The sequence below is a fragment of the Emys orbicularis genome, chromosome 2 (genome assembly GCF_028017835.1).
Source record: "Emys orbicularis isolate rEmyOrb1 chromosome 2, rEmyOrb1.hap1, whole genome shotgun sequence".
NCBI classification, from domain to species: Eukaryota; Metazoa; Chordata; order Testudines; family Emydidae; genus Emys; species Emys orbicularis.
Window position 1 is genome coordinate 152,835,713 of NC_088684.1, and position 24,593 is coordinate 152,860,305.

Here is a 24,593-nt window from a genome sequence, read left to right on the forward strand (position 1 = left end):
TGGCTTAAGTTCCCCTTCCATCCTAAGGCGATCTTCATACACACTCTCTTTGCCCCCCCTTTCCACTTCTTCTCTCTCCTCCCCTCTCTTCCCCCATCTGCTGTTTTTTGCCTTTGTGTGTTTTTGTTTTGAAAGTTAAGAGTTAAAGCCACAGCTGGCTTTACTTTACTAAAAGTATTTTACTGTCCTTGAAAATATTGTTGCCAAGCAACAGGAAAATTTACTTTGCTACTGATCCTAACTACTGCCTGGAAAGCAGTTTTGAGAAAAGCAGTAGATTAACAAAAGAAGGATTGGGCCCAAAGATTGTAGTTTATTTGACAGCTAAAGGGGCGAAAGGAAAGAGAAGGGAGACAGGCAGTACAAAAGTCACAGCAGAGCCCCTGATCCCTGGTGGGTGGAAATTTGGAGACAGCTCCTAAGGTATGAACTGAAGGACAACATAGATGGCTTTTCCATCCCAGAAATTTTATTAAGACTGGCTGAGCATAAAGGGAAGATCCTGAGTGCACCTCCCATTGCCTCCCTCTTCACAGTTTATGTGGAATTTGAAGGAGGGGCGTTTGGATAGAATTTGTTATATACAGGTGCCACCTATTCCTTGATTAGTACCCAGAATAAGAATCTCCAGCTGGAGTTAAAACCTTGCTGGAGTTTAGTAAGGCACAGAGAACTGTTCCCTTTTGCCAAAACATTCTGTATTGGGTAGGGAAGAGGAGAAATAAAAGGGCAATTTGATTCAATGGATTTGGGAGGAGAAGGGATCCTGGGAATTGATGTCTTGGGAGAATTAAGAGTGTTAGTTGATTTTGCTAACAGGTCCTATGGGAAATGCCACCTGACACACCCTGGGACCCAGTGGAGATTTCAGCAAGCTACTGGAAAGCAGCTCTTAAGGCATCTGAAGAACTGGAGTGTCCCATGTGGCCCCCAGAAGTCCTAGCAATTGCAGAAAAACACTGTGAGGTGTGGGCCAAGAATAAGAACATGTTAAAAATGGTGGAGAAATCTGAGTCATATGCCCTGATCCCCTGCCCCAGAAGCAATAAAAGAGGCAAAAGCCAGCCTGAAAGAAACACTTGACAGGCTTTGGGGTCAAGGAATTTTGGTGGAATAGATAAGCCCCAATAATGGTGCTCTGTGACTAGTCCTTAAAGATGACAACAAAACTTGGTGGCTGGTAGTGGATTTTTGCCCCCTTAATTGGGTGACCTCGCTGATGGTTAGGTACTATGAGGGATGGCCTCAATTGTAGGAGGGGCCCAGTGGTTTTCAGTTTTAGATTTGGCCAATGCTTTCTTTGTTATCCCTTTACTTTTGGACAGCTATTACAAATCTGTTTTTTACCTTTCAAGGGAAGCAGTTGTGTTTTGGTAGGGTCCCCATGGGCTGGAACAATGCCCCTATTATTTTTCATGCCCAGGTAGTCAAGACGTGGGCAGGAGTGCCCGAAAGAGACAGTGTAATTTTTTTTATATGCATAATAGCCTGGTTTGCATTCAGACCAGGGAAGAGAATCTGGAGGTATTGGAGTGGCTGTTACAAAAGATTCAGGAAACTGGGTTTAAGATAAGCCCAAAGAAAGCCCCGCTCTGCTCCCAGCAAAAAACTACCTTGGAGTAACCCTGGAACAGGAGTGGCACTCCCCTGATCAACAGAGAGTGAAGCTGATTCTTAAATTCCAGGGTCTCGCTTTAGCATATCCCAGATGGAAAAACTTTTTCTGCTGCAACTGATAACTACTGAGAGGGGATGGGAGCTATTCTGAGTCAAACCCATGGAACAGAGCTCCACCCTGTGTCATGTTTCTTTACCTTCCAGTGAGGTAGAGAGGGGATTTACTCCCTGTGAAGAAAGGAATGTGGGCTTTGCAGCATTGGAGATATCTGGTGAGATTGTCCTTTGTCCTGAAAACAGACCACTCTCCTTAAAAGATGTACTCGCTAGCAAAATTCACAACAGTGGTTGTGTCCAGCCCCAGCAGGCCTTGAGCAAATCAGGGCTGATGAATTTGCTGAGCCCCAAGTGGGTGCTCAAAGCACAGTTGAAAGCTCAAGAGTCCCCTCTTGGGAAGAGGGACTCAGGCCTGGATGGGTCTGAGTAAAAGTTAATACATTTAGCTTAAATGTTCAGTGATACCTCCTGCTATATAGAGAGGGGAAATGTTTATTTTTGCTTTGTGCTTTAGATAATTAAATGTGTAGATACTAGAAGATCTTGGAGACAATGCACTCCTGTGTGCTGCTTTTGGTGGCCTTTGGATTGCAGACCTGTTCCTCTGGTGATGTGAATCAAGAACCTGTTGTGTTTGCTGCATGGGGAGACTATCCATGAATGACAGTGAAGTGTAAAGTGAACAACACCCTTGACACCACTACCGATCCCAACATCCTGGGAGAACAAATCATTCCTTTAGGCCCCTTGGACAGATATGGCCCCACTTCAATAAAATTGAAAGGCTTGGATTTGGACAAAGTAAATATTAACATTGGGAATGAGTGAGAACTGGCAATGTATCATGATTTGGGTTGCAAATGGTCTATGCTGGTGACTATGGAATCCCTACCACTTTGGTGGCAACCACACCATACTCACGTAAACACAAGGGGCTAGTGGAGAAGCGGATTAGTTAGTGGGGGGAAATAAAAGCTACCCTTGTGGTTACAGTTGACACTGGGTGGGAAGAGACAGGCTGTTATTTAATTGTAGAAAGCCTAAATGTATTTACCAGGGAAAAGCCAGTTCTTTTTAGGTAGAAACAACACCTTTCACCCCCAAACACTGGACAAGAAGATCTGGGGGAGACAAGGCTACAGATAGTGATGTCTGCTTAAAGGAATCTGGAATTGGACATGAATGCAACAAAAATGCCCTACAAGTACAGAATGTGTGTCTGGAAACAACTGAAGAGAAATGCTACTATGCTATTAACCCATTTGCAAATAATAACTCTATGCTTGTATATATAGGTGATCACTGTGTGTGTCTTAGAAGCTGATATCCTATGCTTCTTGTTAATTACATGCATAAAGTAGATCATGATCCTCATGAGAACAAATGTTTTTGTCACATTATAGCGATTTGGGGATGTAATTTTAAATTTCAAGTGCCTGAACTTAAATATAATCAGTTAAAATGTAGGGATATTAAAGAAGGTACTAACAGTGATTCCCCCAAGTGACAGTGACCCCCTCATAATTTGTCCCCCACACTTTAAAATCCAACAGTTTCACCAAGTACAAAAATCTCTTGGGTCTTCTGTTAAAACTTGTAAGCTACTGTCTGTAGAAACCATTGATTATATCTATCCTGTGAAAGATACTTTGTTACTATGTAAAACTTACAAACAAGTTAACTGACTTTGTTCTTGAAGTAATTGATACAATGTAAACAAACACTATAAGCCATTAAGTGACTTTCACTTCATTCAACGGCTCCTAGGACAGACCCCCACCCTCTGTGATTAAAGGGCCGGGAGTCTCAAATGAATTAGCACACACCCCGAAAGTGGTGGAGACAGTAAATTAAAATATGGTTAAGGTATGGAATGTATGCTGATGAATGCTTGATATACATGAATGGTTAGGGAGGTGCCAGCCTAAAAAGGGAGTATCCATCGGCCGAAGAATGTGTAAAGTGGACCACCAAAACCCCCGGAGGGTAAACTGGGATCCACCCCATCACCTGAAAGGATGAAAAACACAAACTTTGGACAGTGTGGAGCCACTAGAAATGTGCCCAGGAATATGCCATTCGCTGATTGAGTCAGCAACAGCAGGATGAAACAGCTCCCATAAACTAACATAGGAATTAATTCCTATAAGAATGGACTCTCAAGACTGAGGATTTTGAGTCTCTGGTTCTGCTGCCAACCTCCAGGAGCATCAGGTGCACCTGACACAGACTCGGCTCCATCCTCATGACCAAGATACCTGGCCAGTAACTTGGCATGAGCAACTTCTAGGCTGGTAACTATAACACCTACAACAGAACTTGAATGAATGATTGTGTGAATGAATATCTCTCTCTCTCTCTGTGTGTGTAAGGAATAAGTAGTGATAGGAATAAGTAGACAAACAACATTGTTTACTTTTATCTTTTGCTTTATCATTATATTTACAATAAATGTGGCATCTTTGCCTTATCCCTCTTAATAAGATCCTGCTGGTTTTTATTCTATTAGTATAACAAAAAGAGACACATGCTTTGTACTCTGCTGTGAAAGCTGTAACCCTTGGAATGAATTTAACTGTTTCACAAATGTTGCTTGCACACCCTGACTTACCGACCCAGCTGCACACTGCCAAAAAAGAGGCATGCAAGGTCATGGTTACCATACACCAATGAAATTAAACTTATATTTGTGAGAATTGGCCAGACTCTAAAACTCCAATCGTGGAAGATATTATTGGGATGGTACCTCACTGGCATGGGGATCTTAAATTTGGCCCTGAATCTCATTGTAGTAATTTCAGTGTTCCAAATAATGATTATCTTGTTTTTCAGCCTGATGACATGTTGGACCTGGTGCAAAATTTGGCAACTCCAAGTCCCCGGACAGATGAGCCAGTGGCTTCTACCACCATTGCCCTCACCCTTAGAAATGGAGTATGTGTAACTTGCCACCCTGTAGCCATAACCCAGCTAATCTGATGTGCTGAGTTTGGGATGCCAACAAGAAGAAATTTTGATCAATCTCGGCTGAGAGCTTTGAGCTTTCATTGGATCACAGCTCTGGTGCAACCATAACCCTTGGTGGAGTTGACTGTGGCAATGTGAAAGTCCCCTTTTAAAAGGAGGTGACCTTCAAGGAGGTGATTGTAGGAGGGGAAAAATTTTGATAGCCCAGAACCCATTAACATGCCTACATCACTGCCTGTAGCTGGAATGCCAATTGTTATGTTCATTGCTGAAAACAACGAGAGAGGCCATTTCTGAAGCCTTAACTCAAACTAACAGACTAGGTGGGGATGGGGGATATGAGTGACCACGAGGAGTAAACAAGACCCTGTGCTCCCCTGACTTGAGCTTTTGTCATAGCATGCGGTTTTGCAAGATGGAAAGTCTGACAATAGTTAACCATTGCTATGTGAAATACAGATGGTTAACTGATGGAAAACTCTACACTATAAACTGGAATATTTCTCACTTAGCTTCTGCTCAGCAGTTTGTTTGTTTGTTTATCTATTTTGATGAACAAGCTACATAATACTAACGAATTGGATATAAAAAGAGAAAGAAATCTGAGCTTCATGGACACTTGGACACCTGCCAAGTTCCCCAGCAGATGAAAAACTGGCCATAGGATGTCTTCAGAAATCCACCTGAGACCTCCTCTAAACCCTGGGTAAATATTAATCAGGGATTAATTTGGGGTACTAACCTGTTGTGGGCATGTGTAAGTGCTGGAGACTAAATAAAGTAGAAGCTTTGAGTGAAAGCACATTTGTTTGCCTGGGTGCATCAACTATCTATAGGCCAAACTGGCCATAGAATCATACAATATCAGGGTTGGAAGAGACCTCAGGAGGTCATCTAGTCCAACCCCCTCCTCAAAGCAGGACCAATCCCCAACTAAATCATCCCAGCCAGGGCTTTGTCAAGCCTGACCTTAAAAACCTCTAAGGAAGGAGATTCCACCACCTCCCTAGGGAACCCATTCCAGTGCTTCACCACCCTCCTAGTGAAAAAGTTTTACCTAATATCCAACCTAAACCTCCCCCACTGCAACTTGAGACCATTACTCCTTGTTCTGTCATCTGGTACCACTGAGAATGGTCTAGATCCATCCTCTTTGGAGCCCCCTTTCAGGTAGTTGAAAGCAGCTATCAAATCGCCCCTCATTCTTCTCTTCTGCAGACTAAACAATCCCAGTTCCCTCAGCCTCTCCTTATAAGTCATGTGCTCCAGCCCCCTAATCATTTTTGTTGCCCTCCGCTGGACTCTTTCCAATTTTTCCACATCCTTCTTGTAGTGTAGGGCCCAAAACTGGACACAGTACTCCAGATGAGGCCTCACCAATGTTGAATAGAGGGGAATGATCATGTCCCTCAATCTGCTAGCAATGCCGCTACTTATACAGCCCAAAATGCCATTAGCCTTCTTGGCAACAAGGGCACATTGTCGACTCATATCCAGCTTCTCGTCCACCGTAACCCCTAGGTCCTTTTCTGCAGATCTGCTGCCTAGCCATTCGCAGCTGCATTGGGAGCAGTGCATTATGGGCAGCTATCCCAGCGTTCAAGTAGCTGCAAAGTGCTTTTCAAATGAGGGGGGTGGGTGGAGTGTGTTGTGTTGTGTGTATGTGGGGGGAGGGAGAGAGTGGGTTTTTGGAGTGCTGAGAGTGTATCAGCATGCTGTCTTGTAAGTTCAGACCCCCTTCCCCCCGCCTCGCTCTCACTCACTCACAGCAAACATTTACTTTTGCAGATAAGCAGCTAGGTGTTTGAAATGGAGCTTTGAAACGGCACTTTGCATTCCTCAGCCGATTTCACAACAAAGAGAAGAGAGGCCACTTGACTTAAGGGGATTATGGGATGTTTCCGGAGGTCAATAAGAGCGCTGTAACGTAACTCCTCGTTCACACTGGCCCTGGGGCATCTCAGCCAATACGCAACAGCCGTTATCCCTCTTGTGGAGGTGGAGTACCAGGAGCGCTCTAGCCAGGGAGTCAGAGCGCTCTATGTGCCTTTCCAGTGTGGATGGGGAGTAAGGTAGTGCGCTCTAGGAGGCTTTATTGAGGTATAAAGTGAAAGTTTCCAATTACTGTTGGGTCACATTCACGTTCATTTTAACTGGTGTCTTTATAAAAGCCATAATTTGCTCCATTATTACTAATTACTAATTTGTCTCATATTAATAATTTTATCTTTTACAAAACCCTGCTATCAATGATGTGGCAATCATGGATATTGATAAATACATATAGATTGTTATGCAATATAGAGTTGGAAATGTTGATCCCACTCCAGAAAATAAAATATTAAAAAAAAACAAAAAACCCAACACTAATTACACTGCTCTACAGCCAAAATGCTTCTGAAATAAATGTAGTCAATCTTTACTAATTCTGGGTCACTGAGAACAAAAATGATGCTTAAAATTGTTGATTGGCTCTAGCTTTCAATATATGCTATTGGGTCAGTATATACGACCCTTGACTTGGGAATGGCGGAGGATAAGTGAGTTATAAAGGGAAGGGATCTCAATTTAAACCAGAAATGACTAAAATACATCTTTGACTGGATCTATGAATAAATCTATGACTGGGTTTGGACAGTACTTGCTTTTTAGGCAAAACAATGAATGATGCAATCTGAAGCTGGTATTGCGTCATACATGATATGAATTGCATCATGTTATTCCTAGAAGTCATGGATGATGCAATCATAACGAAGCTTACATCACTCTGCTGAACAAATTGCCCAATATCAGCTCTAGAAATCATACAGTGTCGTGCTCTCTTATTTGTCAGTGTTTGATTTTGCAAAGGGACACATTTCTGTTTAGCCAAAGTGATCAGAGATGCCTCGTACTTGTGTGAACAGTGCAGATAACTTCTGCTATGTTTGTGGTGAAGTGACTTTTGCATCACAAAAGCGCAGTATAACCACTATGGTTAAGAAAGCCTATCACCTTTATTTTGGCTGCAAAATTGGAGATCAGGACAAGAGGTGGGCCCCACACATATGCTGCAAGACTTGTGCAACAAATCTTCGCCAGTGGTTGAACAGGAAAAGGAAATCTATGCCTTTTGCAGTGCCAATGATTTGGAGAGAGCCAACAGATCATACCAGCAATTGTTACTTCTGCATGGTGCCTCCAGTTGGGAAAGGTGTGTCAAAGAAGAAAAAGTGGACTGTGCATTATCCAAACATTCCATCAGCTATACGCCCAGTACCCCACGGAGAAGGACTGCCAGTTCCTGATGCACCAGAATCATTCTCACTTGAGTCAGACGAGGAAGAGGATGAAACTTCTGGTCCTGAACCATCAATGTCACAGGACCCACATTTTCTCCCATCCTCCTCCTCTGAACCACACCTCATAACACAAGGTGAACTGAATGACCTTGTCAGGGATTTGGAACTATCCAAGAATAAGGCAGAGCTGTTGGGCTCCAGACTACAGCAGTGGAATCTCCTGGCAGGTGTTGTTAGGGTTTCCATGTTCCGTGACCGTCAAAAGGATCTTGTCCCATTCTTCTTCATGGAAGGTGATCTTGTAGCCTGCAACAACATCGATGGTGTGATGGCAGCCCTCAACATCGTTCACGATCCCGATGAGTGGAGACTGTTCATTGATTCATCGAAGACGAGTCTTAAAGCTGTTTTACTGCATAATGGCAATGTTTTGCCATCAATTCCAGTTGGTCATGCAGTCCATATGAAGGAAACCTATGACAACATGAAACAACTTTTGAGGTGCATAAACTATGACCAACATCAGTGGCAGCTTTGTAGTGATTTGAAGGTTGTTGCTCTCTTGCTTGGTCTGCAGACTGGATACACAAAGTACTGCTGTTTTCTCTGCGAATGGGATGGTCGTGCAAGAGATTCCCACTACATCAAGAAAGATTGGCCTCTCCGACAGTCATTGGAGCCTGGGAGGAAAAGTGTTCAGCATCCACCACTTGTTGAATCAAGGAAGATTTTGTTACCACCCTTACACATCAAGCTGGGTCTGATGAAGAACTTTGTCAAGGCCATTGACAAAACACAAGCAGCTTTCAAGTACCTCCGTGGAAAATTTCCAAGGTTAAGTGAAGCTAAGATAAAGGAAGGTGTCTTTGTTGGTCCTCAGATTCGTGAACTTCTTTGAGATGATGCATTTGACCATGCACTGCGTGGCAAGGAAAAGACGGCATGGAAAGCCTTCCAGTTAGTGGCAATAAATTTTTTTGGAAACAACAAGGCAGACAACTACAGGTTGTTGGTGGAAAACCTCCTCAAGGCATACAAAAGCCTTGGTTGCAACATGTCACTAAAGATACATTCTTTGCACTCTCATCTAGATTTTTTTCCACCGAACTGTGGAGCAGTGAGCGACGAGCACGGCGAGCGATTTCACCAGGACATTGCAACAATGGAGAAACGCTATCAGGGCAAATAAAGCCCATCAATGCTTGCAGACTATTGCTGGACAGTGACAAGAGATGCTCCATTTAATGAATACAAGAGACAAGCCAAGAAGCGCCGAGTAGACACTGAATAGGACTAAACTATGTACAGAATAGTTTTTTGCCTTTTGTTTCATAATAAATTTTATTTATATAACCCTTTTGCTGATTTTTAAAGTGTTACATAAACAGGACAGGTGAAATATTATCATGTAAAGCAACCATAAACACATGAAAAGACCTAGGTTTACAATTTATGATTAAAACTCTACTATCTACACAATATACATAGACATAAAATCTAAAAACTTAAATATCTTAGAAACAGTAGCCAATCAGTTGTTTTAATTGTCATATTTGAATTCAGCACATCAAAATACATAATAAATAGCACATTTTATCTCTGAAGCAGACGACTGCTCAAAAATTGTAGACCAGTGTTACAGGCTCTGACAGTTCTTTTAGTCAGTACACATATTTTATTTCAAAATCAGCAGTAAAATATTGCGCATAAGCTCTTGTGATAATACATATAGATGAAATTATTTCCATTAGATAAACACATGCAGTTTCCATTGATATGTTCCTATGGGAAACCCAAAGGTATCCCAGGGTGAATATGAAGCTAACCTGTGTCCTGGCTGTATACAATTGCTCCACTCAAAGTGAGGGAGATCTGTCCAACTGAACAGCAAAATCAGTCTTCCTAAAATAATGTTCATTCTGTCTCATGACCGCTGTTCTTTCTTTCACTAATAAGGAAGCCCACAACCTCAGCCTGGGGTTGGGAAATAGTGATGGGGATTATAAGGAGATGTTTCTCTTTTTATCCAATTTTTAATAAGTAAATGGCATTCATTTTTATCTAGTAATAAATCATAATTAACGGATGTAGTGAAAACAGATTTATTTATTTATAAAAACCTATTTCAGTTCAACATCACCTTTCAACTATATATAATTTTAGCAATTATCACTGGAACAACTTAATAACATCCCCAACTAGAATAATTCATTTTTGTAGTGTTCCTATTCACTATTAATAATAAGTTGCTATCCTTTTAATGTCTCCCTAAATAAATTCAAATATTACCTAATTGATAGGAAGTAAAATAATTAAATTCCGTATAATATTGCACTCCATAGCTCCTTCCATGGTAGGATCTCAAAGGGCTTTACAAATGTTTAGGCATGTAGGTAAAATATTCAAAAGCAACTCACTGACATAAGATCTTAACTTCCATTTTCAAATGTGACTTAGGCCTTTAGGTGTCTAAGGTTCAGATTTTTAAAGCATATTCAGCCATGTCTACCTGCATCCTTATGTACCTAAATACCTTTAACAATCTGGCCCTAAGTGCCCAAGTCAAGTTTGAAAATGGAGCTTAGGTTCTTAAATCACTTTGGTGCTTTTGAAAAATTTACTAGTCTTTCAATACCTCTGTAATGAAGTTATATGTTATTATGCTATTTTACAAATGAGAAATTTGAAAAAGAGTGATTACCAAGCATAAATTTTCACATAGCCCACTCATCTTGGTGTGGCACTGACAGATAGCTAGTTCAGGTCACAACTTCAAAGAAGTGTTACATGGACCAATTCACTTGTGTGTGGGTATTAAAGAGATGTTAAATGGGCCAGTAGACATAAGCCAATTCACTAGTGCTGATAGGAATCAAAAGAATGCTAAGAGGCATTGTAATGGGATCAAGCCAATTCAATTGTCTGATAGAATAGTTCAAAGAAATGTTAGTGCTATTGGCTTCACTTACATACATATACGTTATGCTTAATTAACCCTAGATCAGAGGTTTGTGTTAGCATTTAGATGTGAATTTACTTGAGGTGTAAAACTAATGAAGAATTGTTTTTGGCCATTGCATTGTGTTTACATCACTAAATGGCCCTATAAATGGGATTGAGGCCTTAGAACTATAAACGAAGAGTGGATCATTGTGTGTTCAACAATGGGAAGTCTATGGATCCATGCTATGCTAGGAATGTTTGCCTGTCTGTTTTCATCTATAAAAGTGTGCCCTGGGAACAATCCTACATCTCTGATCCATTTGGATGCTGTCAGGGGGCACTCCAGATACAAGCCAGAGGTCCCCAAAATCATATTTGGGTAACCTTAAGTGACTGTAGGAAACCAGGAAATTACTGCACCTCTGCTATCATATTGGACTTCCAAACTTTAATTCACCTATAATGGATTTGCCTGCTTTAACCTTTCAACAACGCTCATTTCTTTTTCTTAGCTAATAAATCTTTAGTTTAATTTAATAAAGAAATTGGCTTCAGCAATATCTTTGGTGAGATTTGAAGTATACCTTGACCTGGGAAAAGTGACTGGCCATTTGGGGCTGGAAGAAACTAGTATGTTGTGGTTTTGCTTTTAATAACCTCTCATCATAAAGTCCACCCAGTCTGGGTGGCAAACTGGGGGCTAGCGAGCCTAAGAACAACTGTCTATGGCTCCATGGCAAAACTAATGTAGTTATCCAGGACTGCCCATTTGTTACTGGTTTGGTGAAATCTAATTATAAATTATACCTCCTGTTTGGGTGTGTCTGCCCAGTTTTCTCACAGTGCCAATCTCAGTTTGTACTTACAGCTGTGACCTATTCCATGACACCATGATACTCGAGTTGCCAATTTGAGTTCTCTAAACCCTGATCTTCAGGAATGCTGAACAGCCACAATTACAATTTACTTCAGTGAGAGCTGTGGGTGCTCAACATTTCTGAATATGAGACTATGCAAGAGAAATCCTGGACACGTTGAAGTCCACAGGTGTTTTGCCTTTGATTTTAATGGAGCCATGATTTTACCTTGCATGTCTTAAACTGGCCACTGTAAAACTGGGTAAGAACTTTCAAAAATGTAGGCCTAAATGACTTGGTAAAATTCATACAATTTCAGCCAGGAAGTTAAGTATCAGATGGGGTAGCCGTGTTAGTCTGGATCTGTAAAAAGCAACAAAGAGTCCTGTGGCACCTTATAGACTATTGGAGCATAAGCTTTCGTGGGCAGTCTACATGTGTCTGACGAAGTGAGTATACACCCACGAAAGCTTATGCTCCAATAGTCTATAAGTTGCCACAGGACTCTTCGTTGCTTTTTAGCCAGGAAGTTGTTTGCTAACTGATTGCTTTGACTAGTCTCTATTTGCTATTCATAATGTTGATGGTCAGCTAAGCTGCATGTCATTTTTCCGCTCCCTGACTGTATGTTCTATTCTTTTAAAATACAGTGATAATAACAAGCAATCTATTAAATCAGAACATTCTTACCAAAATATATATCTTGAAATTTGTCAAACTTTGTGGATTCTTGAAGGTGTTAATGAATAGCTTACACCCCTCTGAACACTTATGAACCGTGCATAATACACACCCACATGTGAAAGTGACCTGAATGGGCTGTTTTTCACAAAATAATTGTAAGTCACCTTTTAAAAAACAAAACAAAACTATTCAACAGCCCTATAATCAGGCCTGTGCATTAATGAAATTACCATCTTCCCTTCCCTAAACAGGGACATTAGAAGTTTACTATGTGCCTTGAAATACCTGCTTAGGTGATAAGGAGAGCACAGTTTTTTGTAACGGTGAATATAATTCTTCTTGAAAGCCTACATCTCTCACGCCAACATTTTTTTTTTTAAATTTAAAGTTGCATTTTGCATAAAGAACCATATAAAATCTTTGTTTGTTTCTTTTAAAGCATCACTGTTTCTACTTTCACTCAAGATAGGCCAAATAAACACCTATGGTAATGTCTTAGGATATGTTGAAAAATACAGCAGTAAAAAGGATTGTATTTTATGAGTAATTGATCTGAGAATATAACTATAAAATGGTGTCTTTCATTGTTTTTAGCTATTGTCCACATCAACAATAGCCACATTTCAAGCAAACTGGCCCACAGTTAGTAAATAGAAAAGGAATAACACTTTTTCATTCTTTCTGTAGGAGATGAACAAGAAGCAATTAAGCTGAAGGGAGCCTTAATTTATGAAAATGTTGTTTACACACTGCTTCATAGGGGCAAACAATGCAGAGTGATTGACAGAAACTTCAGGATGTGTGGAGAGACTTGTAAGGTTCCTGGGACTGAAACATATTTGTCTTTGGAGAATGAAATGTGAGTTGTAGAGCCAAAGCTTTACAGGGGCTGAAAAATTAAAATGAGTCATTTCCCTCAGCTCCCCAGCCACGTGTCCCTGAATGGTTTGCTGATACTATTTGATTATTTTGAAAACAGTAGGAAGAAAACTTCTAGCAGTTTAGGATACCTCAGTGCTAAGTGCAGCTCATGAAATTAAATAGAAAAGACGAGGTGCAGTAAAAAGACAGACAAAAGAGATGACCAAGGCTTTGGCTATAAACAAACTTTCCCTGATTTAGTAAAACCCTGTGTGGGCACTCTTCTTTTCTTTATTTGGCCACAATATGACTGTACTAGATCATGGAAGAGGGAAATATTTTGCTGTCAGGCTGCTTTCAAAAACAATAGCTAAATAATGAAAGGGAAGTGGTCTGAAGCTCTTCGGGCATTTTCAAGTAGTTCCAGTAGTGGTGCACTGAAAAGCTGAGTGCAGGTGAGATGTTCAAAAGTGCATGTTAAATTCCACTTATCAGATGGATCATTAGTTTATCATGTGGAGAACACCTTCATATGTATGGTATGCTATTATGGATTTTGTGCAGCAATCCACCATTGAAGCAATATTACATATTCATATGATTATTATTTGTACTACTGTAGGAACCTCAGACATGGACCAGAATCCCATTGTCCTGGGCGCAGAGCACACTAGAACAAAAAGATGGTCTCCACCCTAAGAAATCACACAACAAAAAGTCAGGGAATAGAGAGTTAAAATTGAAGCAAACCTTGTCTCTGTGTATGTCTCTTCAAATATGGCATTTTTGTCATTATATACTTTTGTTGATTATTACAGTGTATATTTTAAAACTAATTTATATATAGTGCATAGACTATATTGAGCATGATGTACTACTGCTTAATACAGAGCATGCATCAAACCTAATAATAATAATTAATTAACATTTTGTAGCAGGAACAAACAAAGACGTTTAAGAAAAGAAAAAAAATCTGCTTCTGTATTTTGTTATATGCAATGTTGTTGTAGCTATGTTGGTCTCAGGATATCAGAGAGACAAGATGTGTGCAACAATCTGGTCAAATGACCTTTTAGCTGAAATGCCCAAGAGTTTATTTGCCTCTGAGGCAAAAATAACCATTGACACCTTCTGGGGAAGGGATAGCTCAGTGGTTTGAGTGTTAGCCTGCTAAATGCAGGGTTGTGAGTTCAATCCTTGAGGGGGCCACTTAGAGAACTGGGGTAAAAATCTGTCTGGGAATTAGTCTTGCTTTGAGCAGGGGCTTGGACTAGATGATCTCCTGTGGTCCCTTCTAACCCTGATATTCTATGATTCTAAAGGGCCATTCTGGTACCCTCTATGTTGGCAGCCAATATAAAATTGGTACCTGGAATGTTAGAAACAGCTAAAGCCATCCTCCTCTTAGAGTAGTTGAAAAATCTGAATACTGATATCTGAGTCTTCTCTGAAATGTTCTGGCCAGGAAGTGGTGAAAAGAAAGTTGAAGGCCATACACTTTTGTTCTCAGGTTGCTTCCCCAAGGGTTGCTCCAGCAAGGGGTGGCTGTTGTACTTTCACCCAATGCCCAACGTGCATTGCAGTATTGGCAGTTAATGAGTGACTGATCAGTGTCAAATTCTGTTTCTTCTAGGCTGATGTAATTGAACTTTTCCGCTGGTAAGATGGACAATAACCTGTTGGCTGTCAGTGTGGTGACATACACACACACCACACTTTTCTTGGCCATTTTGTCCAACATGCTGTGTCAGATTGCTGCTTTGGATGTAATTCTTAATTTCCTACTTGAACCATCCTGACAGCATCCTATTACAGGCTTCCCATACCACACTGGAAGCCAATAACAATCATAGAAGGCTCTGGTGTATAGAAATAGCCATGAGAGGATGAGACCCTTTCCTAATTAGCAACTGTTGCTAGATGGATATGGCTACAAGTGCCACAATTCAGGGTGCTATTGGGAGATATAGAGAGAGATATGGATGTTTGGTTAGAAGGTGCTTCCTCCTCCTTGATAGGTACTTCTGCAAATTTGAGTTAATCAGTAGGGGCCATTAGATTACATGACAAACCTCATCCTCATCCATAACTAAACTCTTGTTTTAGCCAGGTTTTATAACTTGATCTTGCCTATAAAATATTGTGACGTTCCCCTCTGGTGTCATCTGAACCGGTGATCTGCTAGGTGACTCCAATCCTCAACTCTGGGAGCCACCCTTACCCTGCTCTGCTGTGAGACCCCCCACTTCTGGGCTGTTCACACAGTCTCTGGCATGTAAGCTACTCCCAGCTACTTGCAACCGAATGACACTAGCCAATATCTCCGGTCTCAGACACAACCCTAGGAACCTCCATCTTGCAATGTCCAGTTATGCCCGCGGGACGCTGCAAGCTTATATGAGTTCATCCATTTAACAAAGAAATTGATCTGTACCAGGCTTGTTATCCCAAGGGGAGCCTCTGACACACTGCAAACCAAACTGCTTCAGATCGAATAAACAAACAAATTTATTAACTATAAAGATTGATTTTAAGTGATTATAAGTCAAATCATAACAAGTCAGATTTGGTCAAATGAAATAAAAGAAAAATGCATTCTAATCTGCTTTTAGCACTTTCAGTGCCCTTACAAACTTAGACACTTCTCACCACAGGCTGGCTGGTTGCTCTTCAGCCAGGCTCTCCCCTTTGATCAGTGCTTCAGTTGCTGGGTGTGGTGTAGGTGTAGGTGGAAGAGAGAGGAAGAGCATTTTAACATGTCCTTTCTTCCCTCTTGGCTTTGCCCCTCCCCCGTCAGAGTCAGGTGAGCATTACCTCATTGCAGTTCCAAACTGCCCAAAGGAATGGTGGTGACTCCCTCGAGAGTCCAACATATCCTTTTGTTGCTCTCTAGGCCAGAGTCCTTTGTTCCTGTGAGGCTGGGTTGGGTTTGTCCCATACATTCCTTGATGAGGTGTGAACTGCCTCTCAGCTCTTGGAGTATTTTTGCCTGGGCTTATTTTAAGCCATGAGGATACATTTTCAGCCTCACAACTACATACATGAAATTATAACCTAAAAACTTACTATAACATTACTGTAACAACAATGCTCAGTGCATCTTGAGCCTTCTGAAGACACCCGACATGACAAACTTTTCATTGGATACCACACAATCAAGGATGAACATGGGGGTCCTGGGTGTTCCCCCGAGGTACAGAGTATCACAAATATTTCCCCAGAAAAGGTGTAACGGGGAAAAGTCAAATAGCTCAATTAATCTTTTAAAATGGAAACTGTAGGCCTGAAATTCTACTCTGTTACTTTGGTTTTATGCCAGTGTTATTTCATTGACTCTGTGAGTTGCCCCAGTGTAAAATAAATAAATAAAAAATATGTTCTAACAAAATGGAGAATCAGTCTTTTATTGCTTTATCACTTTCCCTGAGTTTGGAAAAGAGATCTGTTTTCATCAGCGAAAACTGTTGTCCCATGACAAACATGCAAAATATACAATTCTGGAGCTGGAGGGGTAGGCCTATAGTTCAGTGTGGTCTACCAACCCCTGGCAAAAATTATAGCAGCCTTGTTTCTGCACTAACTTACATCAGTGACTGATTTGGCTCCAGGATCAGAGGAAGCAAAAACATTACTTAGAGCCATGTTCATCTCCCCCAATTAATTGTGAACTGTGCTCTTTCAATCTGCAGGAAATAACATTTGTACCTCAATGCTGCTAGTATTTTTTAAATTTAGTATTCTAAAAGAGTAGTATAGCTAGAATGGATATACTGTGAAGTTGTAGAGAATTAAGTAATGACATACCTTTGTGTTTCTATTAAGTACCTCTGAACTGTAGGGCTTGCTATATATGCAACCTTCATTCAATTACCTAATTAATATGAACAGCGCTAGTAGTTTAATAAATACATTCTGGTAATTACTAGGCACTAATGCGGCTATTCTCTTGTCACTCATGACCCTTGTAGTTTAACTTTTTAATTTAACCGGAAAAAGATGCAACTCTCTCAAAAGATAATCTGTATTCTGCCAGTTGCTAAGTCCCATATCTCTCAGGCAATTTTAAGAGGTGAGTGACTGGGCGAGGTGGGGTGTGAGGCAATTCATGTTTTTTTAAATGATAGAATATACATGCTCCTATACCCATTTTTATTAATCTTCTTTTGCTACTTGCTTATCAAATAAATAAAATGATTCTTTTTGGCATACAAAGGAATTAACAAAACTATTCAAATATTGTCCAGCTTCTCTGAGTGAAATCACCCTAAATGTTTCCAGACAATTTTAATTCCACGTCAGACCAACCATGGAATAGAAAAATCAACAGTTCAGTAAATAAGAATTAATATGCCCTTAATTATGTAAAATATAGTGCAGTAGATAAAATGTTGTAGGTATGGAGAAAGTACTATGTGTAGTTCAGTGGTCTCCAAACTTTTTTGATGGCACACCCCTATCAGTAAAAAATTTTTGAGCACGCACCCCCTGCCGCGCTGAAGCAAAAAAAAAAAAAAAGCTCCTTAGACTCCCGCCGAACTGCCGAAGCAAAAATTTAAAAAAAAAACGCCTCTCCTGCCGCGCACCCCACTTTGGAGACCACTGGTGTAGATGATGTTACAGTGCATGTGCAGGATGAGAACTGATAATTTCCCAAACCCCTCCTGAACGTTTGGACCCACTCATCTCCCTTTCTTCACACTAATTTGAAACAAATAGAATCAGCATCTGGGAGAACACCAGTGGCACAATCCATTTATATATCTTGCACATCAATGTTTATTTCTCATAAAAAGTCAGGTCAGGATGTAAAGCAACAAGCCTGAAAAGTACATTATCACAGTGTGCAGATTAAGTTTCAAGATGCTGTGAACTAGTAGTAGGGAACTTTGATATGTTTGACTACAATGTTGTGATTAGGAAGAAAATGACTACTATTAATTGTTTGGTTCCTAGATCCTACAGTGATTGAAACTCTGTGGATATGGCAGAAATGTATAGGGGGGAGTAGTAGAGACAAGAGTTGTTAAAAGTAAAAAGAATAAAACATTTCACCAACAACTTCAAATGAGGTGGAAAAGATTTAATTTCTCTTGGAAATTTACCTGTTTTCAGCTAGTGCTAGTCTCTTGAGGGCCATAACACTTTGTTTTGATTCCAGTTGCTGGGTTTAGTGTATGGGTGCTGGGTGGCCTGTGATATACAGGCAGTCAGACTATGATCTGGTGCTCCTTTCTGACTTTAAACTCTCACCCTATTAAGCACTGATGGTATGCTTCAGGTGACACAAGATACCAAGAAAGCGTGGCACATGACTTGTAAACCTTATGTAGGCACCCTTTACTAGAGGGGCTTCTGAACTTTATTGGGAGTGTTCCAGGGGAAAAGCCTGTGTGCTGCAATCTAGTCTTAGAGATTACAACCAGGGCTGCCCGGGGGGGGCAAGTGGGGCAATTTGCCCCGGGCCCCGGGCCCCACAGGGGCCCCCACGAGAATATAGTATTCTATGGTATTGCAACTTTTTTTATGGAAGGGGCCCCCGAAATTGCTTTGCCCCGGGCCCCATGAATCCTCTGGGCAGCCCTGATTACAACTCCCATGATGCCTTCGGGAAAGGGAGAGAGATTTACTCCTGCTGGGATAATAGGTGGTGAACTCCATTTTGGGAAAAGGAGTGAGATTGCTGCTATGGAGCTCTGTTCATACCAGGAGCTGCTGCTAGGAAGCCAGAAGCTGCTGCTGAGAGCCTGCAGGGGCTTTGATCAAGCAGGGAGCCTCAAAGGCTGTTGGTGGCTTCACTGGAGTCAGAGCAGAGACTGTTGCTGTGCCTGAGTTGACTGATCTGGGCCTGCAGTAAAGGACTGTAAGTAACCCCCACTGTTGTTTGAGAAAGTACTTGCAAGGGAAGGGACATAGCAGAGAGTCTGAGTCTGAGGAGAGGCAGAGTGATCTTCCCACCAAACCGGACCCAGAGCTGCTGACATTTGGTGGGGCCAGCTCCAATCGTCAGAGGGGTTGTGAAGCTTGTTGCCTTGGGTGGACTGATACACAGAAACAACAGAGTTCTGTCTCCAGCTGCAGATCTTCAAGCACTTCCACGCAAGCAAGTGCCTAGGACGCTGAAATCCAGAGGAGTGTACACTGCGGGGTGGGGTGAATGGTGGCAGTGTCAATGCCAGTTAGATAAGTTTAATTTATCACTGTATCCTATATTTGTTAATTGATTTTATTCAACTCCCCCCCCGTGGATTTAAATTAATAGTGACATATAATCTCAGTCTGTTATACCCTGTTTTTTAAATTAAGTAAAGGTGTGTTAACTCTAATTTAAGTGTAGTGGATGTATATTATTTATATATACATATAAGTATATATTATATAGTGGGTTATTATTTATAATTGATATTTTTGATTTACACCCATGCCACAGATTATTATTATTTATTATTAGAATAGCTTTGTTCCTGGAGGTTCCCAAGGCATGCCATTGAGCGTGTAGAGGGGCCAGCCAGGTGGAGGCACCGCCAATTTTAAATTCCTTTCAGAGTAAAGGGACTGCAGCAGAGGGGTGGATAAAGGATCCCCACCTATCCAACATCACCACTGGGATACTCAGAATCTCCTTTAATGTCAACGACATCAGGCACACAGGTGAGTGTCCCGAGTAACCCAGAGAGGAAAAAGGGGGTGGGGGATTTACATTTATAATCCAAGAAGAGCTCTCCCCTGCCAACACACACACAACAAAACAAATATCACCGGGAGACTTACAGTTTTCGGCTATACTAGACCCTGATCTTTCTCCCATCAAAATCAAAACACCCATTGATTTCTGTGGGTCAGGAGAAAGCCTCTAGAATTAGACTTATTTTTCCATTAATGGCTGCAGAGCAGCACTTTTAATGCTATGTAATATCACTGGTGGATTATGTGGAAGACCTGAGTTTTGAGGGAGTTGTGTGAGGAAAAGGTGCTGGGATGGATAAAGAGGGAATTCTGGGGCGTGGCTAATATGGAAGTAGACATTGTGGAAAACTATGAAACTTCAGATATATTTTTATGAAAGAATGTGTGACTCAGTTTTCCCACTCACATACCATTGTTACCCATTGGGGCAAAGGGATTAAACTCTTTCTTTTCTAATGGGAAGATGTGACAGATGTGAGATCTTGAAAGCATGGAAAACTTTAAAGACTATTATATTGAGATGTACCAGACTCTATGGCCCACAGAATATTCATAGACCTTTGTACAAATAATCGTTATACGTTTCTTTGTGTTCCTGTCTCACTGGGTGGGTTTCCTGTGGAATCTGGAAGCAATCAGGGTGATTAATGCAAAGTCCCAATGCCAGTTATGCAGCTATCCAGCCTTTGAAACTTTACCCCTTTGAGGAAAGGGGCATTGACTGGTTTCATTTGTTTCAGGAGGTCTGGGCAACAAAGGTTCCAAATTGTAGACAGTGTCAGCTCAAAGTGACTCCAGGTTGTCCTTTACTTGACCCACAAACTGACGTGTCACAAACTGATGTGACACCTTAGCCAAGAGGGCAAAATGCTGCTGGAAGGAGATGAAGGACTGGAAACAAACCCAGGTCTCCATGTGGAAGATGGGTGATACCTGGTAAGCTTGGTATGTTTTTGTAGACTGTTTATGTTTCATTATATGCTTTCTCTGTAATGCTTTTGTCCTAAAGTAAATGTACCATGCTTTGTGAGATCTGGCTGCTCTCTGGTATATGCTGACATAGCCTCTGGGAGAGAATAGAATAGCAGATGCTGGGCTAAAGTTAGACATGCTGAAATATTCACAGTGAATTGCAAGAGGACTGTGACCCTAAAACTGTTTTCTGGAGGGAAAGTAAAACAGGTGCTGGCCCATAGAGAGGTCACATCTATAGGGCTGAGACCTAAAAGGGTGCTCTTGAAGGGACCATGGAGAGCGTAGAATTAACCCTGGACCAGATATGCATGAAGAAAATAGTTAGAAAAGGCTATTTATAGGGCAAAGCTTCACAAAACCTCTCAAATAGAGAAAAAGCAGGGAAGCTTTGCCAAAATGGGATAATTCGTTCTGTATACTGTATGTGTAGTGGAAGAATAAACCGGTGAGTTGAACACAGTACAGTATTTTACTCGAGGGCTGTTCTTTTCCAATAGAAAGCCATCTAAGAATAACACAAATTAGAGTTAACACTTCAAAACAGAACATTTGAATAAGCATCACTTGTCTTGATGTATTATCTTAAACCACTGGCTGAGGGTTGGATTACATCATTCTAAGTGCAAGTTACACATCCGAATTCTGAGACACAGCTTAATCTTTACTTGTCACATATTACATCTTTAAGGACCAATTGAGCTCTTACACTTGAAACTCTTCACAAGTTATTCGTGGTGTCAGGTTTGATGTGTTCTGACAGATGGGATGTAGCCAAGCCTTTGACAGATTTTCAAAAACAAAACAGAAAAATGAAATTAAGCTCTTTTTCAGGGATACATAAGTGACACAGTCATGAATACAGTGGGCTCTGGAGGAGAATTGCCCTATCTGTACTTATATGTCATGATTAGATCTAGCTGAGTGACAGTTATAGCTAGTTTATTCAAAATGAGTTAACAAAGTGCTCCTAGAAACATGTTAGTGCCCCTTTAAGATGGAATAAAACAAGGAGGCCTGATGTACAAAAGCATTACAATTTTAATAATAGCCCCAAATTATGAAGTTGAGTTCTGGGTCAGAACAGCATCATTATTAGATCTGATTTTTTCTAGTTCAGGGTGTCTAGCATTCATGTAACAGTCAAGAACATGATACTGATTATAAACAGACCAATTAATTCCAGATGAGTGCCCATACGAACTTCAAACTGTACCGTACATGTATTGTCCATGCTGCATACTTTACCAAAAAAAATAAAAATAAACATATTTTACAGAATTTTAAAAAGGCATAGTGGTGCTATTTTTCATGTCCCCCTGCTTGTATAGACAGGATGCCTAAAAGTATAAATGTAAGAAATCTTTTTAATACAGCAGTTTAGTCAATCATAGTCCAAAATGTAAAATCCTATCTCCCTCAACTGACCAGTGCTAGAAATAAGTCCAGAATGCTATTGGAGATAGAGGACTTCCAAATCTTAAGTGGTAGACAGAGCCAATTTCTGTCCCTGAAGGTTAGGATCCCAAACCTGCATCAGGATCAACAAGTGTGCCCACTGTGCCCTTGAAGAATCCATTGACTTCAATAGGACACCACAACGGTATAGGTGTCAGTGCTAGCAGTTCCTCATACAGGACTAATACCTAAAAGTGAAATTGATTTAGGATTGGATATTGCCTACCCTCCATAGTGCATTTTTGGGAAAATAATTTCATATTTGAGGGGAAGGAGTGTAACATTTTGGCAGATTTTTCTCTTTTTAAAATAGAAGCTCTGGGAAAACTTCTCGGGGATTTGAAATGTTAGAAGTAGTTTTGGCAGTGATAGATCAGTGTTCAGACAGCAAGTGAGGCAGACTAAGACACGGGATACACTATAGAACCATATGATAACATAGATTTCAGCACCATATATGTGCTTTAAAGTAGATTGGGAACTTTTATTCATCCTGTCTCATAATACAAGAACAGAGAGACATTCAATTAAATTGAATGGTGGCAAATTAAAAAACGAATAGAAGTATTTTTTTCATATAACTGCACAATCAGCCTGTGGAACGCATTGCCACAGATATAACTGAAACCAAGTGTTTAACAGCATTCAAAAAGAAGATTTTACATTTATACAAACCCAACAAGCGTTTTCAGCGCATAAGCCTGCTTCTAAGTATTAGAGGCTAGGAGGAACCTCTCCCTGTGGGCAAGTTATCCCATAGCTGCCTGCAACTTCTTCTGAAGTATCTGGTAGCTTTTGGAGCTAGAATCCTGCTGGTTTGATCGATTATAACCATTCCTGTGTGTCAGTAAGTATTTCATTGTAACTTACCAGGAATAAATGCACATTCTTTCTTTCCCTTATTTTTTATGACCCATTTATCAATTTCTCCCACACATAATGCTACTGCCCAGTCAATTGTGCCACTGTCCCTCTTACAACTCTCTTTGTCCAACAAAAGGAGACTTGCGTTACAGTTTTACCACAAGTAGAGTCCTATAAAGTTGAAGTCTTTGTTGATAACACTCCATTTGTCAACACTTTGGTCCTCAATCTGTATGGGCAGATTCTCTCCATTTTTATCATTGTTTTGTCTAGTATGAACAAGCCTCTGGCAACTTTTGTCCTTTGAAATAGCTGTTCTTCTCACTCAGAAATGGTGTCTTTTTATTATTTTTATTGTATTTTACAGTCTTATTTTTGCTTTTTTACTGCATGTAACATTGACCTTCTGATGTCTTGCATGTCCCTTAAAGGTTGATTTTTGTCACTGGATATAGCAGCAGCTGTGCTGTGCTGGGAAGCTGTTGGAATATGTATATGTAACATTTCAGCCTTTTCTGAATATCAAAGTAGTAATCCTGAGAAAAATCAACCTGGTTAATAATAGTATTAGTACATAGCTGATATTTTAGTGATTATTTATTTATTCATTTGATTAGGGTAGCACTCAAAAGCACTACAAAGATTATCCTGGGCTCTGTAGAAATGTATGCAAGGCCTAGGAAGGTAATTCCCCTCTCCCCCCCCTCTCCCCCGCCCAGTGTTTCCTGTGACTATGTCCCCGTTCTGTCCTCTGGGGCACTAAGGATGTCCAAAGCTGGACATGGGACACTGGTGGGGTGGGCCAGGCCTCTGAGATGGCACAAACAAAATGTTTCTCTCTTACATTTTTTACTGGCTAACTCTTGCTCACATCCTCAGGGTCTATCTGATCACCGTATGTGGGGTTGGGAAGGAATTTTCCTGCAGGACAGATTGGCAGGGACCTTGGGGAGTTTTTGCCTTCCTCTGCAGCATGGGGCCTGGGTCACTTGCTAAGATTACCTGGCTCTATGTCACTTAATCAGTTCCCTACCATTGCTGGGGCCTCAAGCACTGGTATACCTCAGTTCCTCCTGTTCTCTGCCTGTGGCACATAATACTTTAATCTCCTGAGGGCTGTAATACTTTGGTCTGATTATGGCTGTTGGCTTGTGTGGAGTGGCTGGGAGGTATTAGTTGCCTGTCCTGTACAGGAGGTCAGACTAAAATGATATGGTGGTCCCTTCTGGCCTTTAACGCTGACATATGAACAGATACAACCCCTTCCCCAAAGATCTTACAATCTCATATATTCCATATGTATCACCTATATGTTTCTTAACTAGCTTTGAAAAATGTTGGCTTTGAA